The following is a 27,737-nucleotide window of genomic DNA, read 5'->3' as shown; positions in this document are numbered from 1 at the left end:
AGAGGCGAGGGCCATCCAGTCAAATAAATCGTGTCCTTTGTGTCCCAGTCACTGCCTGTGGAGAGAGAAGAAAGGAGAGTGAGCCAACGATAAGGAGTTGTGCGAGTCCGAGCGGTGAAGTGCCGCGAAGCGCCATACAGGTACGCAGACAGGAGAAAATTTTATTCTGCCTCCAGGAGTGAAGAGGAGGGCGCCACGGGTAGAAGGAACCGGGCAGGAGCCTGTTCTTCGACGTCCCCCTCCCCCTGGAGGGCGGAGCTAGACTTAGTTTTAATTCCCCTTTCCCTAATCCCCAGTACATTTTAAATATTTAATAAATAAAGAATTATTTTATACTTACCTGTCCTTGTTGTTGTCTGGTCATTGGGTTGGCTTTGGGGACCTCCTCGAGGTGGGAGTTGAGAAGGGGCGTGGCTTTAACCATTAGCAGCCAGCCCCTGGGCGTGACACATATTCGAATATCGAATAAAAAGTGACAGCCCTAGTCTCTGTAGATTTGTGCTTAGATGTCCTTATAGAACTCACCATTGCCAAATGTATGAGTCTTTGAAGTGGTTGGCTCCTAATTTAAGACGTCAATTTCACTGGTTATTATTTATTTTTAAGTGTATTCATTTTCATTTTTCTCCATATTTAAAAAATTATCTAGTTCCTTTTAATACACAGTATAACTTAAGGCATGTGGATCAGCTTTTTTATCATCCCAGAATCAATAAAGAATTAGGATGTCGTGCATTTAAATCTAAAGCTCCATCAGATTGGAACAATCTTCCCTGTTCATTTAGATCTATTAATTATTTTTGTGTTTTCAAATTATCTCTTCTTATTTATTTTCAAACATCTTGTTCTTGTTTCTGATCCCTTTCTATTTAATTTGATTACTTTTAATTTTATTGTACATGTTTGTATATATGTATTTGTATGCAGGTAGGGAAGTGTGTAAGTACATTAAAGAGCACCTATTATGGGATACACGTTTTTAAACATCCTTTTGTGTGTAAGTGTGCATTAGTACATGCTAACGATATTCAAAAAGTACATACCTCAAAGAAAACGATGACACGAGTTATCGTCTCTAACGTTCGAGGACTACAAAAAACACTCGGATTGTAGGCAACAGTTTACTTCCTGGGATTAGTGACGTAGATAAGACCAACATTATCATAGTTCAGCCCTCTCTGCTTTGCTTGGGTACGCCCTCAAAGACGAGGGTGGGGTGGGGAGCGCCGAGTCAGAAGAGAGCTAAAATGGCGGAGGTTGTGAGTCCCTGCTTTTACTCTGTTTGCAAACTCTTGTTTCATCGTTTAAGCGATTAAATCTCTCGAGTAGACGCTGTCTCTTTAGATGCGAGGGCAAAATAGCACTTTATGGACTTCCACAGAGGACATCATGTTTAATACGGTTCCGGAAAAATCCAGTCAGAAGTTGTTCACGGAGTTTTCACAATAACTGCTTCTCATGAACCGAAGCTGGATTTGCGCGACGTCTCCTCTTGAAAGTTGGATTACTGTGCACTTCTGGATCACAGACTGTAAGTATTCATGTTTATTATTTGCCTTTTACTGTACATTACGTAACCGGTAACCGGAGATTAACATAATGTGCGTGTAGAGCTAAGCTTGCAAGCTAATTGTTTTGTGTTGTAATACTGTATTTCATAAACAACGTTCCATATTTACACACGTGTATGTTGAATTATGCAGGCTTTCGTTTTTTTTATCGATGTTGGTTTAGACATGTTTACAAACTTGCTAAGTTGCTAAGATAAATACAAATACAAATGCCAGCTAAACTGTTACCGGTAAAATTTGTTCTCATGATCAAACTCAAGAAACTCTAAGTACAGATGATTTGTTTAAAGTTATATGTATTTTACTGTTGTATTTACTTGAAGATTTCTTAGATTTTGAAACGAAGTAAACACGTAATGTGTGTTGCTAATGTTGGGCCATGTAATATGTAATACATTTACGTTTTAATGAATAGTCTAACGATTTATAGTCGTTGTACTCTATTGTTATAATATTTCTTTTTGACTGAATACATGTTTGTTTTATTTGTCTATATCATAGATTCGCAGCTGGACACATCCTTCTACACTGTATGCAAACATGCAACATCATTACACACAGTACAAGGAGTCAGACTGGCATATGAGGAGCAAAGGTGTTTAACACATATTATGTATTTACCTAGTGAAACCACTACCAGTCTTAAATGTATAACTGATGATGACAAAGTTTTTTTTCTTTGCATAATAATAGGAACCCAGGCAGTAGCATCGTTTCACAATGTTTCCATCATCATCATCAGTGGATGCTTTTGCCGTCCGTAGCCTGAGATTTCAGATTTGCAGCAAAAAAAATTGATTTTCTCATTTATTGGAATGCTGTGCAGGTATTTAAGTATTTTAGTAACTGTGTTAAATAAAGTAGTATTTACTTTTACAATAAATTAATTGCTTGTTTATATTTTACAGGTATTTGTACCTTGCAGCCATCCATTACAATGTCACCAAGCCGTAACAAAAGCAGGAGAGGAAAAGTACAAGGCTATGTTCCCAAAACACAAATGACATACCGTAATCAGTAATGTTTTATTTCAAATACATTCATAATTAAAAACTTAATGTATGAAGCAGGGAAATAAATTATCAAAACAAAAGATTTATTGACTGCAATATTTCTACAGTTATGTGGAGGATGTGATCAGGCTTGTGTTTGATGAGGTATTTGAAGATAAGCTGAAGGAAACCCCGATTCCAATGGACCTGGCATCACAGTTTGAGAGACCTTCAAAGGAGGACGTGATTGCATGCCATCTTCAGTGCAGGGGTCGTCGAAAGCCAAAATTGTGACCGATCTGATCAGGAAGCTCCAAGCGTATCTGGAGAACAACACACGACAGGATGATAACCTTATAGTGTCGTCTTAGATAGCACCAGCTGACAAAGCTTTGATATGCCATTTATCTGAATAGATAGCTGTAAGAAATGAATTGAACAATTTTTGAAACAAGAGCACAATATGGTTACTAAAGTATGTTTATTTGTATATTGTTTAACATTTAAATATATATTTGTAATAAATAAAAAAAACTTTTGACTGACTATTATATTTTCTTTAAAGTTGCATCTTTTGTTCTTTTGGGTACTTTGTTACTATAATGATACTTTAGTGTTATTGGTTTAAAAATGTAATAAAACTTACTCTAGTCCTGCACCTCAAAGGCTTATAGTCGGTACAATAATTGTTCTGTGTGTAGGGATTTAGACAATTTGTGCAAAACCTGGATGATGAATCACGCAGGTAAGAGGCCCTGGAACATGTTGCATTCTCCTTAAAACCTAATAAGTAAAAACATAGCACTTATAAGTAAGCAGTTTTTCATAATAAACTTTACCATAGTGAAATAATGTAGAACATTCATTTCAATTAATACTTTCTTTGTGCTACATTTGGTGTTTCCATATAGTTTGCACAGTAATATAGTATGTAACAGTCTTTTATAATAAAGTTTACTATAGTAAAATAATGTTAATAAGTGAAATAGTTTTATAATCATTTCAACAAATACTTTCTATGTGCTACATTTGGTGTTTCCATATAGTTTGCACAGTAATATAGTATGTAAGCGGTCTTTTATAATAAAGTTTACTATAGTAAAATAATGTTAATAAGTGAAATAGTTTTATAATCATTTCAAATAAAACATTCTATGTGCTACATTTGGTGTTTCCATATAGTTTGCAAAGTAATGTAGTACGTTATAATTACCTTTTGGATGTCTTTGCAACACATTTTCGTCTTCGTTTAGCATTCTGGCAGAGCAAAGGACACCTAAAAAAGTTAAATCCATTCGCGTTCATTGACGGAGATCGTTTATATCGTAACGGCCGTCTGAACTCTCTGGATCGAGCTTGAAGTGGTAAGGCAGTACAGACACCATCGTTTATAGAGAAATATAGCGCTTGTTTACGTTGCCTGTGACTCTCAGTCAGAACCGGAAAATCCACGCGTAGTCAGGGGCGTAACCTTTCAAACACACGCCGAACCCAGTTGACCAATAACAGTTGAGTAGTCATCTGACCAATCCGAATACACTAGACATTTTGGGAGGCGGAGACAGGAACTAAACCGAGCGTTTTCCAGACATGCAGAAATCGGTGAGGTATGTAAGCAATTTATAAGACTCACAGTGCATTAGTTCAAGTTTTAATAACATGTATGTACTATGGGATATTACAATAACGTGCTAACGTGCTAATTTATTAGCCTAATTGGTGCTCTTTAATACCTTGATTTTGTGTTTGCATTTTTGCTGATGCCTTGTTGATTTTTATTGACTATGATTGGGCTAGAGGGGAAGGGTTAGGTTTGTGGGAGCATTGTTAGTGTGTGAGTGTATTTAAATGTTCGTTGTAGTTCTGTGTGGTATTTACTTTATGATTTTCTATGTATGATGTTGGTTTCTTTGTATTGTTAAAGACCCCCTCGACAATGAGATGGTTCATCTCAAGGGGTTATCCTTGAAAATAAAGAAATAAAGAAAGTACTCGGCATGTACTCAAGGATTTTTTTAACTCCTCAAAAAGAATGGAGTAATGATGACAGCCCTAAATTCAAAGTGGAGGTATATGCAGTATAGTCCTAACACACATTTAAAGTGTTTTTAAAAACATTTAACTGTGTTTCTAAGCAGGAATGTCTTGTTGGCTTTATCATTTTAAAAGTAGATCGCCACACAAAAAAGTCTGGACATCCCTGATTGAATGTTTATGCTTAAAAAAAAGTGCATATAGCTGCTAATTGTATTTGTTGTTTGCTGAATTTCAAAAATACAACTTGTTAAAATGTTTTCAGTGCGTGTATCAGTTCTTTTTGAACATTTCCATCTCATTTTAAGAAAAATATTGATAACCATGATGACTTTGGTCACTATAATCATGATATGAAATTTTCATACTGTCCCATCACTACCTCCTTGCATACAGCTTGGTTGTACTCGCGTTGCTGACATGCTGCTCTTGCTCGAAGTTGTTGTTGCTGTGCGCGTTAGGGAATGTAAATGCACCATACATCATCACGTCGCTATATCATTGATATCATATGACATGACATTTTTTGGTCATGTAAAAAATTATACTGGTATTATCGTGAACGGTATGATATGGCACACCCCTAATGCCAATGACCAAAGGCGGCTAAGGAGGCGTGGTCTCCTCCACTATAATAGACATTGTCTAAGGGAATATCTTCAGTATTTTCTTCTTTACAAGCTTCTAAAAGAGAAATTTCCCTACCAGCCTTTGACTCCTGTGGATTTTCGCAAAAATAGGGACATACCTCTTAGCGTTCCAGGATGTCTCTTATCTGCTTGCGATGCCGAGATCCAATCAACCCACCTGCATTTTCTTCTGGGTCGGGATGCTCTCACTGTGAGGACCTTCCAGTGAAAGTGCTCAGGATTCAGCACAACATCACCCTTAGAAGTTTTTCCACTGCAACATCCCACTGCTCCCAACAACATGCTGGTGGTCATTCAGCCTACGGCAGAGGGTGTGCACATGCCGGAATGCGCTAATGGCTTTAGGGACCTGAGGGTGGCCACCGACTTTGTGCTGAAGGCCACCAAGAATACTGCGCAGGCAATCGGACGCAGAACAGGCTTCCTGGTGGTGATGCATCGCCACCTATGGCTGAACATGACCGACCTAAAGGAGGCAGACCAAAAGACACTGCTCAAGTAGCCTATTTTAGCATCTGGCCTGTTCGACGACAAGGTGGGTACCATCACTGAGTGATTTTCTTCTTGCCTCTCCACCCTGCATCTTATGGTCACCACCGAGACACTGTTCTGAGTCTGCGCAGAGATTGTGTATTTAAATGTTTCTGTGTTAAGTGCAATAAAGATTGTAACTTTGTCACAAACGGAGCTTTCTCCTCCTCAGCCAGTTACGGTTCCCGGTTGCTCACCCCAAGGCAGGACCTGTGCCCGCGAACAGGCCCGCGTCACACATGCTGCAGAGATAGCAAAGGCGGAAAGGGTAGCGCAGCAACCCGCTTCTATTCACGGTGCAGACCGCCGTCAGGTCATCCTCTCTAATGCCTGTAATTAGTGCAGCACAGAGAGGAGGGTCCACCCATAGTCATGTTTGGTCCCTCACCCCCAGGCCCGGTGCGGGCTCATAAGGCTTATGTTGAGCGCTCTGCATCGTTTCGGACACCTAAACAGCTAGTTATTTGTTATGGAGGCAGTGCCAAAGATCGCACGATTTCCAAACAAAGACTATCACATTGGGTGGTTGACGCAGTTATGTTGGCTTATATTAGCCAGGGAATGGAATGCCCTTTGGATATTAAAGCCCATTCTACGAGAGCAGTTGCCTCATCATGGGCTTGGTCTAAGGGCACATCTATTCAGGATTTATACTCGGCTGCTGGTTGGTCATCTCAAAACATCTTTGCTAGGTTTTATAATCTAGATTTATCCTCTCTGGCTTGCAGAGTGCTTTCTTTGGTGAGTGCGCCCTCTACCTCTAGTGCTTGACCTGCTGCATGTTTCTATAAGGTTGTCTAAAGGATGGCGCAGCTGTGGCTGAGCCGATTTTGCCACACGCATGGCGAGGTTCTATACAATCTACCGTATTGTCAGCTTCTGATGCAATGTCAAGTAGGGCTGTCAACGAATATTCTAAATTCGAATATATATTCGAATAGTAAAAAAAAACGAATTTCGAATATGAAAATTAATATTCGAATAAATTATTTTTTTTTTTAAAGCCCGCGGTAGTAGAGGCATGGCTGTCTGCTTTGTAAGTGGGCGCACTAATGTGCCTGGTTCAGGGACAGGTCACAGTAGTCACACTGTCTCTCACTGTTAAAAGTTGACGCGTCTTGCATGGAAGATGGCAGAAATTGAAAGTAATTTACGGGACTGACAATCGCATTCTACAACCGCATTAACTCCCGCAAACTGCAGTGACAACTGCGTTTACAGAAACTTTGCATAGTGTGTAGTCTACATAACTGAAATGACCAACTAGTTAATAAAGTGTTTAAACGTGCATCATGGACATGACAGGTCTCTCTTCTGAAGAAATAAATTATTACAAGGGGGAAAAGTATTCTGTATGCGCGGTACAAAGAATGACAGAGGCACAAGCGTTTGCTGACTAGTGTTGCCAGATCTTGCACTAAAAAAACAGCGAACAAGAAAAATCCAATAATAAACCAAAATAAATTCAAACGCTTTACCTCAAAGATCAAAATATTGGGACAGGCACCTTCACATTTTAAGAACACCAAAAACTTGATCGCTTCATGAGCCAAAAGCCATAAACGGTTAAGCGCTAAAATGGTATGTGAGTACAAAAAAGACAAGGAGCTGGCAACACTGCAAGAGCGTGCGCAGCCTCACAAATGCGTACAGTACACAATGACACGACGGAGGTTTATTGCAAAACATAATGCTGTTAAATTATTTTCATCAAAGCTGTGAGTGATAAGCATGTGAGACGGCAGACCGTTGCTATGGTTATCTCCTTGTCAATCATCATATTTTCACATTTAAATGCGGTTGTCACTCCTGAAAGTTTGCAGTGTGTACGAGACCACAATTGTGGAACTCCAGCTAAACAGTCACGTCTTAACACTTACTTTGCATCGCCCGCCACAAGCTATTTGTCTGCAACACAACAAGAGGTCATAACGGAGAAATTAATTTCGTTCATTTGTAAGGACATGAGACCGATCAGTGTCGTGGATGGAGCAGGCTTCAGGGAGTTTTGTCAGGCAATGTAACCGAGGTGCCATATCATGTTGATGTCTCTTAATTTACTTGTTTTGTGTATGTAATATACGTTGTCAAATATGTTTAAACTTAAATAGACTACCTATAGAAGTAGTTATGTCTATTTATATTAATTTGTCCTGTTATTGAAGTAATGCGTCGTTAACGTCGTTGAAAAAATGGGCAACCAGATATTCGAATAGTTCGAATATTCGTGGGTTTTTTAGGGAGAATATTCGAACGTCATTTTTGAGCAATTTTGACAGCCCTAATGTCAAGAGACCGTTCTCGATAGGGAACGTCTCGGTTACTATCGTAACTTTGGTTCCCTGAAAAACGGGAACGAGACATTGTGCAAGCTGCTGTGCTTGCAGCTCAGATTGGCTGTACACTCATTCGGTTGTTTTTACTGAAGATGGCGTCTTTGCCGCCTTGAGTGTCATTGGCCAGTGCAAGTTTCGACTACACTGGCGTTGTGTATTAAGGCTTCAGGGGAATTGTAATTGGAGGATCCAGTCCCCATAGCATCAGCTTCTGACGCAATGTTGAGAGAATGTCGAGGTAACTGAGGTTACTATAGTAACCAAGACATTCTTGACTTACTTAAACCAGTGCTTGATACATTGCGGCTTGGTATATATACAATTGGTAATCTGTACTGTTGGTTAGTAAATTAAACCTGGCATAGAATTAAGTACAACGTAGTAGAACTTATATATACCTTACCATCTAATTTAAGTGCAGTTTCTAAGCTTTCCAATGATGTGTAACACATGGAAATCTGATAAGATTTATAGGAGTTGTGGCCATTTGGATATAAGAACTCAGGAAAAGTCAAACTGAGAAAATACAGAATGAAGAGTTAACACTTTTCCCTGCCGGGAGTGACAATAGGGCTCATTTACATCTCATTTAGCTAAGCCATACCCGCTGTAAAGCCGTTTCGAGATACAGATGCTCTAGCATCGTTTGTAGTATTTTGTGACAGAAGTCCTGATGACAACATGCAAAAATAAACAGGACTTTTTACCTTTTGTAGAATCCAGTCTGTTTCAGATGTGTGAATCATCCAATGACCATATTTGTCCACAAATGCGTATAATCCGTGAAATATAGAAATATAGTCTAGGGCTGCACGATGTGAGGAAAAGTTGCGATGTGCGGTGACATTGTTTAATGTTGCGATGACGATGTGAGATGCGATAAATATTTATATTTTTTCATGTTTTAGAGGCCATTCACATGTCATGCCTAAAAACGTGTGGAAAACGCTAGACACGTAGGTTATTGTCACATGACCTGCACGCTGCGCTTGTGTCATTCTGAAAAGTTAAAATGTTTTTGAAAAGCCTGGAAAAAACGAGCACGTCGCACCGCGTGCGAGTCGCGACTGCGGCGCTTCCAGAGTGCACATACTGCGTGCCTACATTTGAAATAATGAACTTGAGCGCAATAGACGCAATATGTGAATCACCGCTTCCACAGTACCTGTGTTTGCGGCGTCATCCCTCCATGACACTAATTCCATGATATAGCTGAAGTGCTGTTCCTTTTCACCACAAGGGGCCCTATTTTAACGATCTGAAACGCAAGTGCGAAGCGCAACGCGCAAGTGAGTTTGTGGGCGGATCTTGGGCGCTGTTGCTATTTTCCCGGCGTGAGAAATAACTCTTGTGCCGGGCGCAAATCAAATAGGGGTTGGTCTGAAGTAGGTTCATTATTCATAGGTGTGGTTTGGGCGTAAAGTCAAATAAACCAATCAGAACGCTATCCAACATTCCCTTTAAACGCAAGGGCGCAAGTTCCATGGCGGGTTGCTATTATTATGACGGATTTACCAGGCGCACGTCAGGAGCGGTTTACAGCCGAGGAGACCGACGTTCTTGTAAGAGCAGTCAAAGACAGAGAAGTTGTTTTGTATGGGGATAGGAGAAACCCGCCCAAATCAGCATAGGTTAAACAGGCGTGAGAGGAAATAGCCACAATTGTCTCATCCGCTGGCATCCCAATCGTTGGGCCAAACGCTACAATGATGTCAGGAGACGAGGGAATCCCAAGCTTGCCAGCATAAATCGGGCACGCGTGTAACGGGAGGTGGATCTGCCTCTACACAGGACCTGACGCCAGCAGAGGACATCGCTGCGTCACCTCACCGCTGAAAGGGTTTGGGGGCTTTGAAATTGGACCAAAGAAACGCAAGCAAGGTCCAACCCCAAGGTACTCTTACAAATCAAGTTCACATACATTAAGGTTTCTTATGAAAACATTTTAATTATTATTTACCTAAAATAAACGTAATACAGCCACACAACAAACTTATGAAAATATTTTAATCGTTATTTGCATGAGGATTTTTTTACGCAGCCACACAATAAATAAAAACTATCACCACAATGCTCACCACTATGATTCCCCTTATGTCGTGTATTAATATTTTTAAGTGTAATAATTTATGATTTGCAGAAATAACTGTTGCATCTGTGTAGATTAGATGCAAAGTGTATGCGCGTTGTGCACGCAATACATTATGGTCAAGCATATGCACCCTTAAAATAGCATAATGAACAACGTGCAACGCGCCACTGACTTAAAAAAAAATGTTCTGGTCAGTGGCGCAATTGTTTTTTTGAAACTGCAAAATAGCATCAGGGATGGTTTGCGCCGGAACACGCCTCCTTTTTTTGTACTGTAGTGTAGTCCATTAACATACATTTGCTGAATAGACCAATGAAAAACAATGTAACATTTTTATGTGAAGCGACTGCTGTATCTTCTTCCTGAAGCGCTGTTTGGAATTCACACTCTGCCTGTGTTTGAGCACGCGTTTAAGTGCCCTCAGTAGTGCACATACAGAGAGAAGTGTTTCAAAAGTTAAGCCAAAATAAAATCAAAAAAATGACAGGGCACATACACACAAAATGATCTCACAGTATTCTTTTTCTAATAAAAACATTTTTGTTTATTTCTTAAGAAATCAGTCATAAACCAGTCTGGGCTTATTTGTTCTTAATAAAGAGACAGTAACCTCAATTAACCTACTTAAGTCTGTGTTAATCAAACAACCCAAGACAAACAGAAAATCCCTTCTATTGCTCAAAAATAATAATAATAATATTTCATTTGTACAATAAAGACAGTGTTATTATCCATTTAATTTAATTTCTGTACCTAATGCTAATTTTAGACCTTACTTAATGTGCAACTTTGTTCTTTTTATAAATGTTTATAATTTCTTTATTTGTTATTAGAGTTTTACTTGTTACAATGAGACTTGAGACTTGACTTGGACTCGAGCCCAGAGACTTCAGACTTGACTTGGACTCGAGCTCAAAGACTTCAGACTTGACTCGGACTCGAGCTCAGAGACTTCAGACTTGACTCGGAATCGAGCTCAGAGACTTGTGAGCATCTCTGGTCCCCAGGGGTGGATACGCCCACTGTGGTTTGTTATACGACTGACACACTTCTCTCTCTCTCTCTCTTTCTTTAGGTGGCCTGCTGGGGCTCCGACTGTGCGCTTCTCCAGCCGACGGGGGTGATCCGACGGAGCGGCTCTTCGCTGGGACCAGCGGTAAGTAGTTCACGGATGGCCGAAGCTTTTACTTCTTTCCTCAGGTTGAAAGCTTTAACGTTCTTCTCAGGGTTGGAGCTGTAAGCAGAGGTAAGGATTCACACAGGTAACTACAACTTTGACTTTCTTCTCAGGTTTGGAGCTGTAAGCAGAGGTAAGGGTTCACACAGATAACTGCAACTTTAACTTTCTTCTCAGGTTTGGAGCTGTAAGCAGAGGTAAGAGTTTACACAGGTAACTGCAACTTTAACTTTCTTTCCAGGTTTGGAGCTGTAAGCAGAGGTAAGGGTTCACACAGATAACTGCAACTTTAACTTTCTTCTTCTTATACACGACTGTTGGTCTGTACAACTTTTACACTGGGGCAGTGGACTTACGGGGTGAGGCTCCACACAGCAGGCAATTGGGTTTGACAGGCCTCCAGAAGGGCCGGGGTAACACACGGCCAACCTAAGGCTCACTGTCGGTCGAAGGGACGGCCAATATACTCGTGTGGAGCCGAACGTATGGTTCCAGAGATGCTGAGCAGGGGCGAACTTTCGAAGAGGCTCCACACACATAAGAGTGGTTAAAGCACTGCTTTGTAGTGGCTCCTGTCGACACAAGCACAGCACTCCTCTGCAAGCTTAAGTGTACACACACACACAATAAAGGCAATGACTCACCTACAACACTCCTCACACTTTTCGTGACTAAGGACGGAGCCAAAACTTGACCCGGGTTCGTCGTGTGGCTTGGCTGGGCGTAGTTCTTAGCGGAGGGGGAAAAAAGTGCTTAAAGGGTGAACGCCGAACCTCCTGTGTTGATTCCTGATTATGCTCCTCGGCTCGCCCACGCTTCTTTCCATGGTGGGGCTGCAAATCTGCGTGATAAACTCCACAACACACTTCAGGTAATATACCCTCTTCAATATCACTGGCTATGATATGGGCCATTCTACCGAATTCGTGCAAATTGCTGTCCCGGAACCTAAAAACTAATTTAAAAAGCATTAATGTAGGAAATTTTTTGATAATAAAAAAATATAAGCAAATATCAATCAAAACCCAAAGTACTATTTGAGGTAGCTGCAGGCTTTATATATAAAATATCATCATTTATATGGGGCTTTCAATTGAGAGGTGGTTGTCCCAAACCCCAAGGTCTGAATTTCACTATAGAAAAAAAAAAATGAAATAATTTTTTAATAATTTTTTATTATTTTTTAAAGAAGTATCATTTTGAATACTTTTGTTAATTAAAATCAAAAATATATTTATTGGATATTTTCAGTAAAAATCATGAATAATCATGTAAAAAAAACACTGTCCCGCATTTTCACGTCACTACCGAAACATTGCATAGTTTGGTCAATAATATAATACTGCTTTAAGCCACTCCCCTCCATTTTGAACCAGAAACTTTGTCTGTGCCTCGCTCCCTCGTGGTGACATGGTGATTAGATCAGTCCCATGGTTTTGAAATAAATGTGATCAAAAGTTTGTAAATCAGTGTGTGACATTTATGAATGTCACTACCGACCGATCACACATTTTCAATGATTAATTTTTTTTTTTTTTCTACTGGTCATTTAGGTTTTACTCATGATCAATGTCGAGAACTGTGCTGGCTAACTACGTACTGATTAGCATCTTAGCAGTAGGATCAAAGTTAGCTTAAATTGTCACTACCGAAAGAGTCACAACCGAAACATTTGTTGACATTTCGGTTGTGACGTGATTGTTTCGGTAGTGACAAAATGACACTTATTTCTTTATTTTAATAAATAAATAGAAACTTTCAAGTGCACATATATTCTTTTTCAATACAAATAATTTGTCAGTCATACCCAGATAGCAATTTTGTTCCGGCCCACACAACCAGTTTTTCCTCGGCCCACATACAACAAAGAATGACGGCCCTACAGTGGCCCAGTTCTGAATTACGGACAAAGGCCACACATGGGCCACAACTGGCCCATGTCTCTGACAGATAATAGCCCATAATTGGCCCAAACCTGGGCCAGAACAGGTTATAACATCGGTACCAGTTCTCAGCCATAGGTCAACCATATTAAAACCAGCATTTAACCAGAACTTCCAAAACTGAGCCATAACTCAGCCTTATCTTGCCCAAATTATATTAATAAATAAATCACACGAAAAATTACTTTCAAATTGTTTGCCTTTTTATTAATCAATAGCACACAAGTCAATAACACTACAACATTGTATGTGTTAAAACTCTTCTAGTATAAACTGCCAGCAATAAACAAAAATACTAGTTTGTTCAAATACATTATTGGCATGAATCTACCAACAACTTAAATTACAAAGCAATTTCATCCTTAGTAAACAAACAAATGTTTAGAACAAACTGATAATAAAAAAAACCTTTGTGACAGTTACATTTGTGTGTTAAAAGTAGCTTGCCCAAATTGCCAGCTATACACAAATACAGAAGTTCATTGAAATTAATATATAAGCATGAATAGAAATTTAAATGAATTACCATGGGTAAATACAAGTTTAAACCAAACTGAACTTAAAAGTTAGTTAATTAGAAACTTCATGTGTATGTGAAACCAACTCTACAGCCAGCCAGCCAGCAAAGATACAAGGTCCAGTTAAAGTATTAGCATGAATCTAACTTAGGTAATTTCAAATAAAACGAAAAATTAAAACAATACAATTCATAAAAATGAAACAAACAATCAAACACTAATAATAATCTATGTGTATGAGAAAGTGTTCCTATTCAGGATTGTCCTCAACAAGAAGTACTGCTTTCCAGCGTCTCTTTTCTTATCAGCTCCTCTTTCCATAGATGTAAACATTACAGCAGCCCACTAAAAGAAAACAGATGCAAATCAATAATTGTTATGAAGCAAAAGCCATATAATAAAGTAATTAAAAGCATAATGGTATACTTTAAAACAAACAGTTAGATAAACAATTAGAAGATGAACCTTTTAGGATGAACTGCTTCTGTTTTCTTACTCAAGTTGCTTTGGATGAAAATGTCTGCGTTGAATGTCTAAATAAAATGAAACATAGCTTAGACCTTAAAGAGGTACTTTTCATTTAGATACAAAGCAAATGAGATATGTTCTAAGCATGTATTTAGAATATATTATATTAGGAATATCCCCATTATTATTTACCAAGAAAATTAAGTAAAATCAATATAAATGAAAGAGAGAAGAACAATATACTGCACGTCTAAGGTCTTCACAATTGCTGTCATACTTTATCCACCTATGACAAATTCAGCTTTGCAGATATAATTCTAAAGATTTGTCAAGTATTGATTTTGGAAGCAATTAAATTAACATTAAATTAAATGGTGGCCCTGATGTACTGTCACTAACCTGAATGTCACCTCCTCCTGTCCTGTCAGCATCCTTGTCCCACCTCTTTACCTGAAGCAAACACAGCAGATGATTAACAGAAAATAATTTCACAGTATTCTATATATTCAAAATATTTGTATTTTTACCAATTTCCTTTGTATTCAACAATGCAATTCGGGTAACTAAAGTAATGTTAGGCTATGGTCAGTTCTTACTCACCTAATGAATGAAACCACTGTCCAGCCCTCTGTATTTATCAGCTTTCACTGAAATCACAATGTGACTATTTAGGCATATAGAGCAATCTTTTGATATATAAACACAAAGATGCAAACATGAGCCTCAATATTTAATTTACCTTAATGTGTCTATTGGAATATACACCCCATCATCCTTCTCTTGTCCCACTCCATAGTCTTCATGTCTTGATGAACACAGACACACTTTCATCAAAAAAAGGAAATTAAACGTTACAGAAATACGTTTTTTAAATATGTTTTTTATATAAATGTTCTAACATCAGGAAGACCAGATAACCAAATTCGATTACTTCATTATAATATGATCACAGTTATTCTTAACCTGATAGAAAACAGCTAATTTAATATCAATATAACGTTAATTGTCACACATTACGTTATACACGAATCACGTAAACGTTTGCATCCCTTTATACGTTTGTAAGACAAACAAAAACATTTTTATGATTGAGTTTAAATATTTAAGTTCAGGTACTTACTATCTTTCATCCTGCTGCCTTTGAAATCTCTGTGTCCGTTATGATTGATTGACGCGGTGTAACTGCTACTCCGACGGTAACCCCGCCTATTGGTTAATTTGATTGCCCGCCGCTCGGCTTCCGTTAACAGGAAAGCTCGTCTTCTGTTATGTGATTGGCCAGTGGCACTCGCCTTTTTTGATTTGATTGGCCATCTCAATCATTTTTGACAAGGTGTTCAACGTAATGCTGAGTTGCAGGAACTAGAAAAAGATGACGTTAAAATACCGCGAGAGTGAGTTGAAATCAGAATGCTGTCCATGATCTTTCGAGTCGCTCTCGCAGTACTTTGATGTCATCCGCGTGTAGGTTCTTGTTGCACTTCATAAATAAACTGCGCATCCTTAACGTAACGCGAAGGTTAACAATACATTTTGTTTATTTCTGCAGTATCTAACATTTGATTGTACACAATGATAGTTTTACTTAGTTATTGAAGTCAGAAATCTTCAGCACAGTAACGTTTATTCCTGCAGTATCTAACATCTGATTGTACACAATGATAGTTTAGTCATTGAAGTCAGAAATCTTCAGCAGGAATAAACTCCTGCTACAATGAAAATCGCGCAAAAGCAAGTTTAAATAGAAACGATCCATGGTGCTTCTCAAAGCAACGTTATAGAAACTTTTAAATTCAGAAAGAAAAACTTTTGGAAGTTCAGGGTCATTTGAACAAAATAATCTTGACCCATGATCTGAAGGCAAGTTTATTTGATTGAAATGTAGACAAACATTATTGTCCAAATATATTAGTTTCTTTTAATACAAAACTAACATTTTACTTAATAAAGGTTAAATTAACATTAAGATTAAGATAGCCTGAAAATCCTTCAATTTAATTATTTATTATAAATCAGTATTTTAAATGTGGCTTACAATCACTAGACTGATCTGGGCCAGAATCACTACACTGATCTGGGCCACATACCTCCCAATCACAACTGGCCCAAATATTATCTGCCATCATGGATCCAGTGCCATCATTGCCACACCTGGCCCATACTTGGCTGACATGTTGCATGCCGTTGCCGGCGGCACGCCAGCAGTGCCATCATGAGGCCACATTCGGGCCGAGTCCGTCTGCTATCTGGGTATTTCTGTAATGTTGTATGTGATTTGAATAGGACTACAAACTAAGATAAAATGAACTAGGCCAGATTAATTTTATTAATTCATACAGTAGTAGCTTGACTCATTATTGATATAAATGAAGGCTATATGATTCTACCTCTGGTCTCTAGGAAAACTTTCTGTGCTAATTTAGCGGGACTTTGGCTGATTGCTTTATATAATTGACATGTCAAATTACAATGATACTGATAAGTGCTATCTGTTATGTCATTGTTAAGTGTAGACAGGGCAGGCTCACACTAATAATGTAAATGTAAATATCTTTGGTTAATTTGTAGAGATAGCTACAGAGAGAGAGGAATTGCCAATATGCATAGACGGAAAGATGAAAGTAGAGCGGACAGACTGAGAAAATACAGACAAAGATTGAGGGAGGACCCAGAAAGGTACAAGGAATCCTTAGAAAGGGAAAGAGAACAAAATCAGAAACGCAGGGAAGAAGGGATGCTGAAAAGTATCAAAGAATTATCTGACAGGGAGCAAAGAAATGTCAGAAAAGAATGGAGGAAAAGACAGGACAAACACAGGAAGATGGTTAAAAGAGGGTTCTGTGTGTATAGTTCTTTTTAGGGATCGACCCATATGGATTTTTTTTTGTGCCAATACTGATACCGATTTTTGTTTCATCAGTCTTAGCTGATGACCGATACAGGCTGCCGATTTTCTTGAGCCGATTTTCAATTTAAAAAAGTAACATTTATTGAACTTAAAAAACTATATTTAACAAATAGTAAAAACAGGTGATGGTTCTATGGAACCATGAACTGCACTCTCCACAATAATGAGGAACTATCAGCAAAGGATATTGATTTCTAGCACTTTACTACTACAAATATATATATATAAATTAAAAATTTATATAGAAATAAAAACCCGCTTTGTCCAGTTATAATCAGCTGTTAGGCCGAGCTTTCAGTGTTGTCACGGAAAGGTTGTTTGTTTTTAGTCACTTGACCTGCAATCGCTTGTGGCTTCCAGCACTCTGTCTGTAAATAATACACATATTGGCCAATATACACATAAACACATAAAATATACACGATACACATAAAACTCGCAAAAATCGGCTATCTTGCATCCCTTTAAGGTCTGAACTATCCGCCATCTCTTCAGCGTAATGTCAGTGCAAAGTGCTTTTATGTGGTGTTGCTTTAGATATTTTTTGTGCTGTATGTTTTGACTGCATAATGCCAATCAATTTTGACTAACTAATTACTTTTTTTTTTACACAAAATATGGACAATCCAATATGGATGTCACTACCGAAACATTACTGTCACCACCGAAACAAATAATGTTCTAGAAAAATAAAATGGTTTTGTTATCAGAAAAGATGACATAATTTTATTTAGTTAGATAAAAATTTAAACTAATGAATCCTTGAATTTCAAATCTGTATCAGTGCATGTAAGGCAATTACAGAGAAATATTGCTTTCAAAATGCATTTCATTTGATAAACCACTCTTATAGTTTAGTTAAAATTATATTTCTAATCAATATAACCATGAAACTGTCTTTAAAAATTTTTTTAAATATATTTAGAAGGTTAATGTAAAGAAAATCAGAATAGGCTATTAAAAACCTATTTTTTATATAAAATGTTGTTGTGTATCGGTAGTGACACATTTTGGGAGAGAGAGAACATTTCGAAACTGTATAAAAACATGCTAGGAAACTAAAGTGTCCATTCAGTAGATTAGTGTTTCTTAGATGTTCTACTATGTTTATGACTACAAAGCTTTCAGGAAAAAACACACTTTTTTCAAGAAGTTTTGAAGTGTCAATTTGCACCAATTCGGTAGAATGGCCCATATACACTGTTACTCACGTGAGTGGAACGATCCTCCACAACGCTAACGTCCTCCGTTGTTTTCCTATCCTACTCCCCGGAACGCCCACGCTTCTCTCTACAGTGGGGCCGCACACTGAGTAGTAAACTCACAACACACGTCAGGTAAGGAAATCTCCTCAATACTTTATAAACACATCTGGGTACTCAGTCTATAGATGACACACTGTTGCTCTGCTTCCCTGTTTAGCTTACACACGGCTGTAATTCGTCTTCGACAAGGCCTTTAGCGAAGGCTCTTCAGTGTGACTGCTCCAACAACGTCAACACATGAGAGCACATCCACATCACAACGGTAAGTATTCGTTACGTACTCAGCCTAGACAATCGTGTCTTTGATTCGTCCTTCACTCACTCACTGGCGACTCGGTTTCTTCTAAGAAGATTCTCCTTAAGCCTTCACAAGACCAGTTTCCGTGGTTGCACACAATGCAGCGATCCAGACGAAATACAGCACAACAACAGCACAATAACAGCACCCAACAGCAGCGCAATAACAGCACCCAACAGCAGCCCCTACTTGCATTTTTAGGGCTCCTTTTATACTCCTTCTCTTCCTTTCCTTAGCCAATCTCCAATCGCTGCGTTGATTGTACACACCTGCGGCTAGTTTAGCCTGATTTACCTCTCGGAACACAACCGGAAGTTCCTGTGTTTGCGGTGAATCGTCCGGGTGGAAACTATCTTCGGGCGGAACCAATCCTCCCAACTTTAGTTCCGCCTATAGAAAAAGTCACACGGTGACATCAGTCTATTGTTTACATCAGATTTCGCATGAACATCTGGTAATAGAATATAATATACAATCTGAGGACTATTTACACCGTAACATGTAATGGTATATGAGATTACGCTTTACGTTCCAGTAAACACATGAACCCGCCTTCAAAGTTTGAATTTAAAATAGGAAGGTAGTATAATAGATAATCCAAACAGCGCCGTCGAAAACGTGATGTCCGTTCCTCCATCAGCCAATGACTTCATGGAAAATATTGAAAACATGTAGCCAATTATATAACGAATTCAACGATCTCTGTGTGACTTTTTTTGTGTATGTTTGACTTCATGCTGCGCTGCAAGAACTGACAGACAGATGACGTCAAAGTACCGTGAGAGTGAGTCGAAATTACTTTGAAGTCATCTCACTGCGGCGCCGCATAAAGTCGAGCAAACCAGTGACGCGGCTGACGTACGACGCGGCTGACTGTTATCTGTTGCGCCCCAGCTTCTTTTTTTTTTCTTGTTTTGTGTGCCCGAGCTTCGTTTACAGTCTGAGGAGACGCACGCTGTAAGTTTGAAAAAAAACTTTGCAAACATGTCTGTGGAACAGTTCAGCCGCGTCACTACAGTCACGTGACTTCATGCGGTTCACAACAGAACCAAAAGAGAAGACCATGCTGAATATTGTAATTATTGCTATTTTTGGACCAAAATGTATTTTTGATGCTTCAACACATTCTAACTGACCAACTGATGTCACATGGACTACTTTGTTGATGTTTTTATTACCTTTCTGGAAATGAAAACTGTACATAGATTGTCAATGGAGGAGACAGAAAGCTCTCAGACTAAATCCAACGTTAAAACATCTTAAACTGTGTTCCGAAGATGAACGGAGGTCTTCCGAGTTTAGAACGACATAAGGGTAAGTCATTAATTACATTATTTTCTTTTTTGGGAGAACTATCCCTATTAAAGAGCCACGCTGTTCCCTTTGGGGGCGGGGGCGAAAACACAACCCGCTTATACAGTATGTAAATACACACAGACAATGACGCCCCCTGCTGCACACTAGAATCTCCGGAGAAACAAGCCGATTTCAACTGTAAAAGTAAAAGCTTTTAAATATACAAAAACTGATATCTCAAACATGGAGAAGCTTCTTCGTGATCTCAACTAACAGATTCTGCAATAAAATGAAAATCACAACTTTTGAAAAATCTAAAATCTCATTATCTCGAAACCTGTGCTGCCGACTTGTGTCACTGGTTTCTGTGACAGGTCACATATAGTTGATGCTGAATGAGTCTTTGGAGAGCTGCCTGGACGTAGTCAATGTGCTGCTCTAGGAAGTCAGGATAGATAAGGATATCATCAATATAGACAATAACAAACTGGTTCAACACGTCTCTGAACAAATCATTGATGGACGGACTGTTCGATAATCCAAAGGGCATAACGAGGTAAAGGATTCGTTCCCTGAGGGGGTTGAGAGGTTGTAGCGGGGTTCTCCATAGCAGCCACCAGTCCAAGTAGGCCTTGTACTGATCGAACCAACTCCTCAGTGAGCAAGGTTAGCCTGGCTAGTTGTTGTTGGTATGCTGCTAACATATTAGCTTGGAAGGACAACTATCCGTTTAGCTGGGCTAGCGTTGCTGATTCCAGTGGTGGCGAACTCTTATATAACAAAGACTCAGGCGAGGTAGGATCCATTTGCAACAGTTTATTGTAAGCAGTAGGCAAACACAGTATACAGGCAATGAGTCGGGCCAGGCAGCAAATCTTCCCAATTGCACTCTTCTTGCACTCAAAGAAACCCGGGAGAGGGAGATAGGTCTTGGACTAGATGACAATAGGTCTTGGACTAGATGACAAATTGTGGAGCAACTTACTAACCGAAATTTACTCTGTTTCTATCTGTGCTCGTCTGAACCTTGTTCAATTTAAAGTTATTCACAGAATCCATTACACCAGAGCAAGACTGAAAAAACTCATTAGTGGGGAATGACAGGTGCAATAGATGTTCGATGTCTCCAGCAGATCATACTCACATGTTTTAAAAACTGAACTGTTTATTATCTTCTTTTTTGATATATTATCTAAAGTGCTTAATGTTTCTGTAGAACCCTGCCCATTAATTGCAAATTTTGGAGTACTATTGCTGGTCTATACAACAAGCACCACGCTGACATTATTGCCTTTGCCTCACTGATTGCCAGAAGGAGAATACTGCTGCAATGGAAATCCTCATCTCCCCCTGCAAATCTTTCCTGGTTGAAGGACTTAACGTCCTTTTTGCATTTGGAAAAAATTAAACACTCCATTAGGGACTCTGTTAAGTCATTTTATACTATGTGTTACCCTATCCTCTCTTTTGTTGAGACAATATCCTCATTGTAATATTTAAATCTTCCTTTTTTAATTAAGTTCAAGGCATCAGAGAAAATACTTGCTTGATATTTTTGAAATCGTAAACTATTTGTAGTTATTTCAAATGATTGTTGTAAAAATAACAAGAAAACAAACACTGGAAAAACAAAGAAACACCCAGTAACGCAGCCGTGGAAAACAAGACTTCACAAAAAGTGTGTGTGAGTCCCATGTTATATAGACCCGATGATGCAAAACAGGTGACAGGAAATCAGCGGGGCGCAAGGAATTATGGGGTTTGAAGTCCGTGTTAGAATTCAGGTGAATGGGAGCTTTGAACACCGGGGGCGTTAACGCTGACATCCGTAACATAGATTTACTACACATTTAAGCAACGTGAATGAACTATTCATGGATAACTGCTTTAACAATAAATGTTAACACATTAATTATTAAAAAATAAACATTGCTGATTACACATTATTTCTCCAAAATGTCTATTTTCTACAGATACCAGTAAACATGTAATGTAACTTTACAGCATGCCCACTATGTGTTTAAACAATTCAAGAAGATTTGATACACTCAAGATGTGAGGTCACATTAAGCTAAAAATATACACTTCAATCTTGAATCTTAAATTGACAATAGATCACTTTCTGATCAAAGCAACATTTATTTTTAAGAATCTGTTGTATGAGTCTGTTCTCAAGCTAAGCAAGTGATCTACTCTTCTGCACAAACCAACTCAAACAATTCAAATGATTCGATACACTCATGATGTGGTGTCATCATGTGGTTACAATGTAAGGTCATAGCAAGCTAAAAGTGTAACCTGACACAGTACACTCAATGTGTGTACAAAACATAGTTTGAGAACATTCATTAAATGTTGCTAAAGTTTTGAAAACATTCAAAACATACATTTTATTTTAATGCATTAAGAATGTTTCTTGGTTAAAATATAAAAATAATACAAATAAAAACAATCAAGAAGAGCATAAAAACAAAATTATAACATTTGTTAACAGCAAGTCAGTTGTGTTTTAATTAGGGTTGCCACCCTTGTCTGATAAAAAACCGGGACATATCGATGACCCGACCAATTGGTTTGCTCACAAGCCCCCTAACCCCCCCCCCCCCCCATGGCATAATATTTCTATAGACCTATGCAATTTTTGGCAACACTTTATAATTCTTATTTGTTAACATTAGTTAATGTATTAACTAACATGAACTAACCATAAGCCATACATGTGTTACTTTATTTGTTAATCTTTGTTAACATTACTTAACAAAAATACAGCTATTCATGGTTTATTCTTGTTTACATGTGTTACTTTATTTGTTAATCTTTGTTAACATTACTTAACAAAAATACAGCTATTCATGGTTTATTCTTGTTAATTCACAGTGCATTAACTATGTTAAAAAGATTTAAATTATGTATTATTAACATTAACAAAGATTTAAAAAATAGCTTTATAAGTGCAGTTCAGTACTAGTTCATGTTAACTAATGTAGTAAACTAATGTTAACTAATGAACCTTATTGTAAAGTGTTACCCAATTATTTGTTAATTATACTAAAATATGTAAATCACTTTTAAAATTTATATAAGCTCCTTATACTATTAATGTAAACTGTTTTATTTATATTCCATTTAAACAGGTCTAAATAGCAACTAGCCTCTCAACATGTATTTTACAATCATTTTAACCCCCCTGGGCAATGCTGAAGTCACTGTTACAAACTGTACAGCAGGGGTTCTCAAAGTTTACATTCAAAGGTCCGAATCTGAATTCTCATAATTTTCATAGGTCCGGAAAAACTTTATGTAAATCATTTGTTTATCAACACGAACAGTTTGGGAAAAACATAAGTGTATTTTGCATTTAAAGTAAAAAAATTTTTTAAACATAAACACAAGAAATATGCAAAAAGTAACCAGGTGCAAAATACAGAGCAATCTAATTAGAGAAATGGCACAGTTTGTTCTCCATCAGATGCATAAACCATGGCAAAAAAGTGTGGTTGGTAGGCAGAGACACTGACCAAAATTAGGGGTGCACCTATAAATTGGTTTATGATGCTTGCCATGCTTCTCATGAATTACGGTGAAATGCCGCTACATCCAAAAGCCAGGGGGCGCTCTCGGGCAGAAACTTAATATGCGCTGCAGACGAAGAACAAGACACACGCAGCTCCAGGAAATGTCTTAAAGCGTAACTAAACCCCTGGTCAGAGGCTGACTCCACCCACTGCAATATTTGAAAAATGCAAGAAAAGTGGGCAGATCCCAACGGAGATAGAGGGGACGAACTAAGCTCGTATCAAGTGTGTGGTGAGATCGTAACAAGGGCGTGGTGAGCTTGAACCTGCTTACGTCACGAGTCATTTCTTGGACCCAACATCCAATAGGAAAATTCAACTGCAGTAGCCACCGTTCAACCTCAAGAGGGCAGCACTCAGACGTTTTTACACCATATATTGTAGTATTGAAACACTTTATATCCAAATGTCAAAAAACTTACTAAAATCAATGAACAGCACTAATAAAGCGTCATTCTTACAGATCATTAACTAAAAAAAGTTGGTTTGGGGTTTAGTTACTCTTTAAGGATATATTTATATTGCTGTTCTTCAAACCTTTTCAGGTATTTTCATGATAATAAAGAATATGTATAAAGATTATGTTTGACGAGTGTTGCTTTTTCAAATGCATGTTTTAAACGACTCAAACCAACAGTGATTGCAGATTGATAAGGACTTACTGATCAAAAGCCGTAGTACGTGAAGTAGCTGTGCATAATATCTGGGTGTTATGGCTACAGCGTCACACAGGAAATTTTTAAATAACTCGTTTTATTTTCGGACCAAGAATACTCTTAAATCTAAAAAGAAAACAAAACTAAACGAATGGTTTACAAGTTCAATATGCATTTGTAAAGTAGCAAATGCTCTCGTTTAATCAATCACATAGAAATTAATGCACTTGTAATATGAAGTGGACGCGGGTCCGGATCAAGTTCTCATCGGGTCCGGATCCGGACCGGAGTCCGGACTTTGAGAACCCCTGCTGTACAGCATGCAAGATTGTTATTACTTTTAACTCTTTTAAGACAGGGGTACACTTTCGTGTAGTCTGGCGTAAAATGTGTCTTATATTGTTGCTTTTGGGGCGCTGACGGCGCTCCTGTTTCTAGATAATTCGGTTCGGGAGAAGAGATAAATCCCGCCCACACTGACAATTGATTGGTTGATTTACCGAAACAGGCCAATCAGGATGCTCTCTGTCTTACATGCGCTTATTGAGGCACACACATACACAGACGCAAGGTCTCCGTCTCTGCCGTGCGTGCGCTAAATAATATATTCACATAGCTTTCGAAAACCGGGACATTCAGTGTCCCGGGAGAGTTGATCATTTTCCCGGGACAGGTTAGTAAAAAGAAGGACAATCCCGGTAAAACCGGGACAGGTGGCAACCCTAGTTTTAATGTGTCTCATTGACATCAGAGCAACTCTTATATACACCACAAGTGTTAAATTTGCTATTTAACACTGGTGTGTTTGCCCCAAAAATTATAATGTAGGCTAATAAGTAATTCTTGGTCATTAGAATACTGTTGTGCTATCAACACTCTCATATTAGAGACATAGATCCAGCTGTGTCATAGTAATCAGACTTTATAAAAGAATTATAAATACATCATGCACATAAAAACTGTGGTGATTTAAATCTTAGAAACAAATACATCAAGAGTCAGTTTATTAATCTCATCAATGGTAACAAGCATCAGAAAAGTTTCACAATGCATGCTGGGTACCATCATAGTACATTTTGTACCATGCAACGTGAAGCTTTTCTGTTGTTTGTCACCAATGATGAGATTCATATTTGTCCAATGCTTGTTGCCTTAAAATTTTAGAATGACAAAAAACTGTGCAATAAATGTTAGCTGAGATAAAAAAAAATGAATCCTCTTGACAATTCTGCTAACAGTAGTTAAACAATATTTTCATACCACATTTTGCCTTGGCTTTTTTTGCCATAACATTGCTTTAAAGAGCACCTATTATGGGATACACGTTTTTAAACATCCTTTTGTGTGTAAGTGTGTATTAGTACATGCTAACGATATTCAAAAAGTACATACCTCAAAGAAAACGATGACGCGAGTTATCGTCTCTAACGTTGGAGGACTACAAAAAACACTCGGATTGTAGGCAACAGTTTACTTCCTGGGATTAGTGACGTAGATAATGCTGCGTTCCAGGCAACCCGTAACCCGTAACTCACGAGTTCAAAACCACGCCTCACGACTCTGAACTGGGAGTACATCGATCTAGTACGAGTTCACGGGTGGGAAGTCACGGGTTTGACTGCCGTTCCAGTGCACTTTCACCGGTAGAAGGTTGTAAAAACACGAGTTACGGGCTGCCTGGAACGCATAAGGTCGTGAGTCGTGGTTTTGAAGTCGTAACTCACGGGTTTAAAAACCTGCCTGGAACGCACCATAAGACCAACATTATCATAGTTCAGCCCTCTCTGCTTTGCTTGGGTACGCCCTCAAAGATGGGGGTGGGGAGCGCCGAGTCAGAAGAGAGCTAAAATGGCGGAGGTTGTGAGTCCCTGCTTTGACTCTGTTTGCAAACTCTTGTTTCATCGTTTAAGCGATTAAATTTCTCGAGTAGACGCTGTCTGTTTAGATGCGAGGGCAAAATAGCACTTTATGGACTTCCACAGAGGACATCATGTTTAATACGGTTCCGGAAAAATCCAGTCAGAAGTTGTTCACGGAGTTTTCACAATAACTGCTTCTCATGAACCGAAGCTGGATTTGCGCGACGTCTCCTCCTGAAAGTTGGATTACTGTGCACTTCTGGATCACAGGCTGTAAGTATTCACGTTTATTATTTGCCTTTTACTGTACTGTACGTTACGTAACCGGAGATTAACATAATGTGCGTGTAGAGCTAAGCTTGCAAGCTAATTGTTTTGTGTTGTAATACTGTATTTCATAAACAACGTACCATATTTACACACGTGTATGTTGAATTATGCAGACTATCGTTTTTTTATCGATGTTGGTTTAGACATGTTTACAAACTTGCTATGTTGCTAAGCTAAATACAAATACAAATACCAGCTAAACTGTTACAGGTAAAATTTGTTCTCATGACCAACTCAAGAAACTCTAAGTACAGATGATTTGTTTAAAGTTATATGTATTTTACTGTTGTTTTTACTTGAAGCTTTCTTAGATTTTGAAACGAAGTTAACACTTAATGTGTGTTGCTGCCATGTAATATGTAATACATTAACGTTTTAATGAATAGTCTAACGAGTTATAGTCGTTGTACTCTATTGTTATAATATGTCTTTTTGACTAAATACATGTTTGTTTTATTTGTCTATATCCTAGATTCACAGCTGGACACATCCTTCTACACTGTATGCAAACATGCAACATCATTACACACAGTACAATGAGTCAGACCGGCATATGAGGAGCAAAGGTGTGTAACACATATGATGTATTTAGCTAGTGAAACCACTTAGATGTTAGATGTCTTAGATGTATAACTGATGATGACAAAGTTTTTTTTCTCTGCATAATAATAGGAACCCAGGCAGTAGCATCGTTTCACAATGTTTCCATCACCATCATCAGTGGATGCCTTTGCCGTCCGTAGCCTGAGATTTCAGATTTGCAGCAAAAAACTTGATTTTCTCATTTATTGGAATGCTGTGCAGGTATTTAAGTATTTTAGTAACTGTGTTAAATAAAGTAGTATTTACTTTTACAATAAATTAATTGCTTGTTTATATTTTTACAGGTTGTACCTTGCAGCCATCCATTACAATGTCACCAAGCCGTAACAAAAGCAGGAGAGGGAAAGTACAAGGCTATGTTCCCAAAACACACAAGTGACATACCGTAAGCAGTAATGTTTTATTTCAAATACATTCATAATTAAAAACTTAATGGATGAAGCAGGGAAATAAATGATCAAAACAAAAGATTTATTGACTGCAATATTTGTACAGTTATGTGGAGGATGTGATCAGGCTTGTGTTTGATGAGGTATTTGAAGATAAGCTGAAGGAAACCCCGATTCCAATGGACCTGGCATCACAGTTTGAGAGACCTTCAAAGGAGGACGTGATTGCATGCCATCTTCAGTGCA

At 38.3% G+C, this 27,737-nt stretch overlaps 2 long non-coding RNA genes across 2 annotated transcripts; one reads left to right on the top strand and one right to left on the bottom strand.

The window, feature by feature from the left end:
* Nucleotides 1–951: 951 nt before the first annotated feature.
* On the top strand, nt 952–27,737 carry LOC135783766 (uncharacterized). The gene is made up of 5 exons (XR_010545775.2): nt 952–1,531; nt 2,073–2,166; nt 27,172–27,303; nt 27,387–27,487; nt 27,598–27,737. It is a non-coding gene; the product is annotated as an uncharacterized lncRNA (long non-coding RNA).
* LOC135783767 (uncharacterized) lies at nt 14,556–15,880 on the bottom strand. The gene is made up of 4 exons (XR_010545776.2): nt 15,433–15,880; nt 15,052–15,136; nt 14,913–14,959; nt 14,556–14,762 (listed from the first exon to the last, which is right to left on the bottom strand). It is a non-coding gene; the product is annotated as an uncharacterized lncRNA (long non-coding RNA).

The sequence above is a fragment of the Paramisgurnus dabryanus genome, chromosome 2, assembly GCF_030506205.2.
Source record: "Paramisgurnus dabryanus chromosome 2, PD_genome_1.1, whole genome shotgun sequence".
NCBI classification, from domain to species: Eukaryota; Metazoa; Chordata; class Actinopteri; order Cypriniformes; family Cobitidae; genus Paramisgurnus; species Paramisgurnus dabryanus.
Note: the sequence above shows the minus strand (reverse complement) of the source record. Positions and strands in the feature narration are given on the sequence as shown.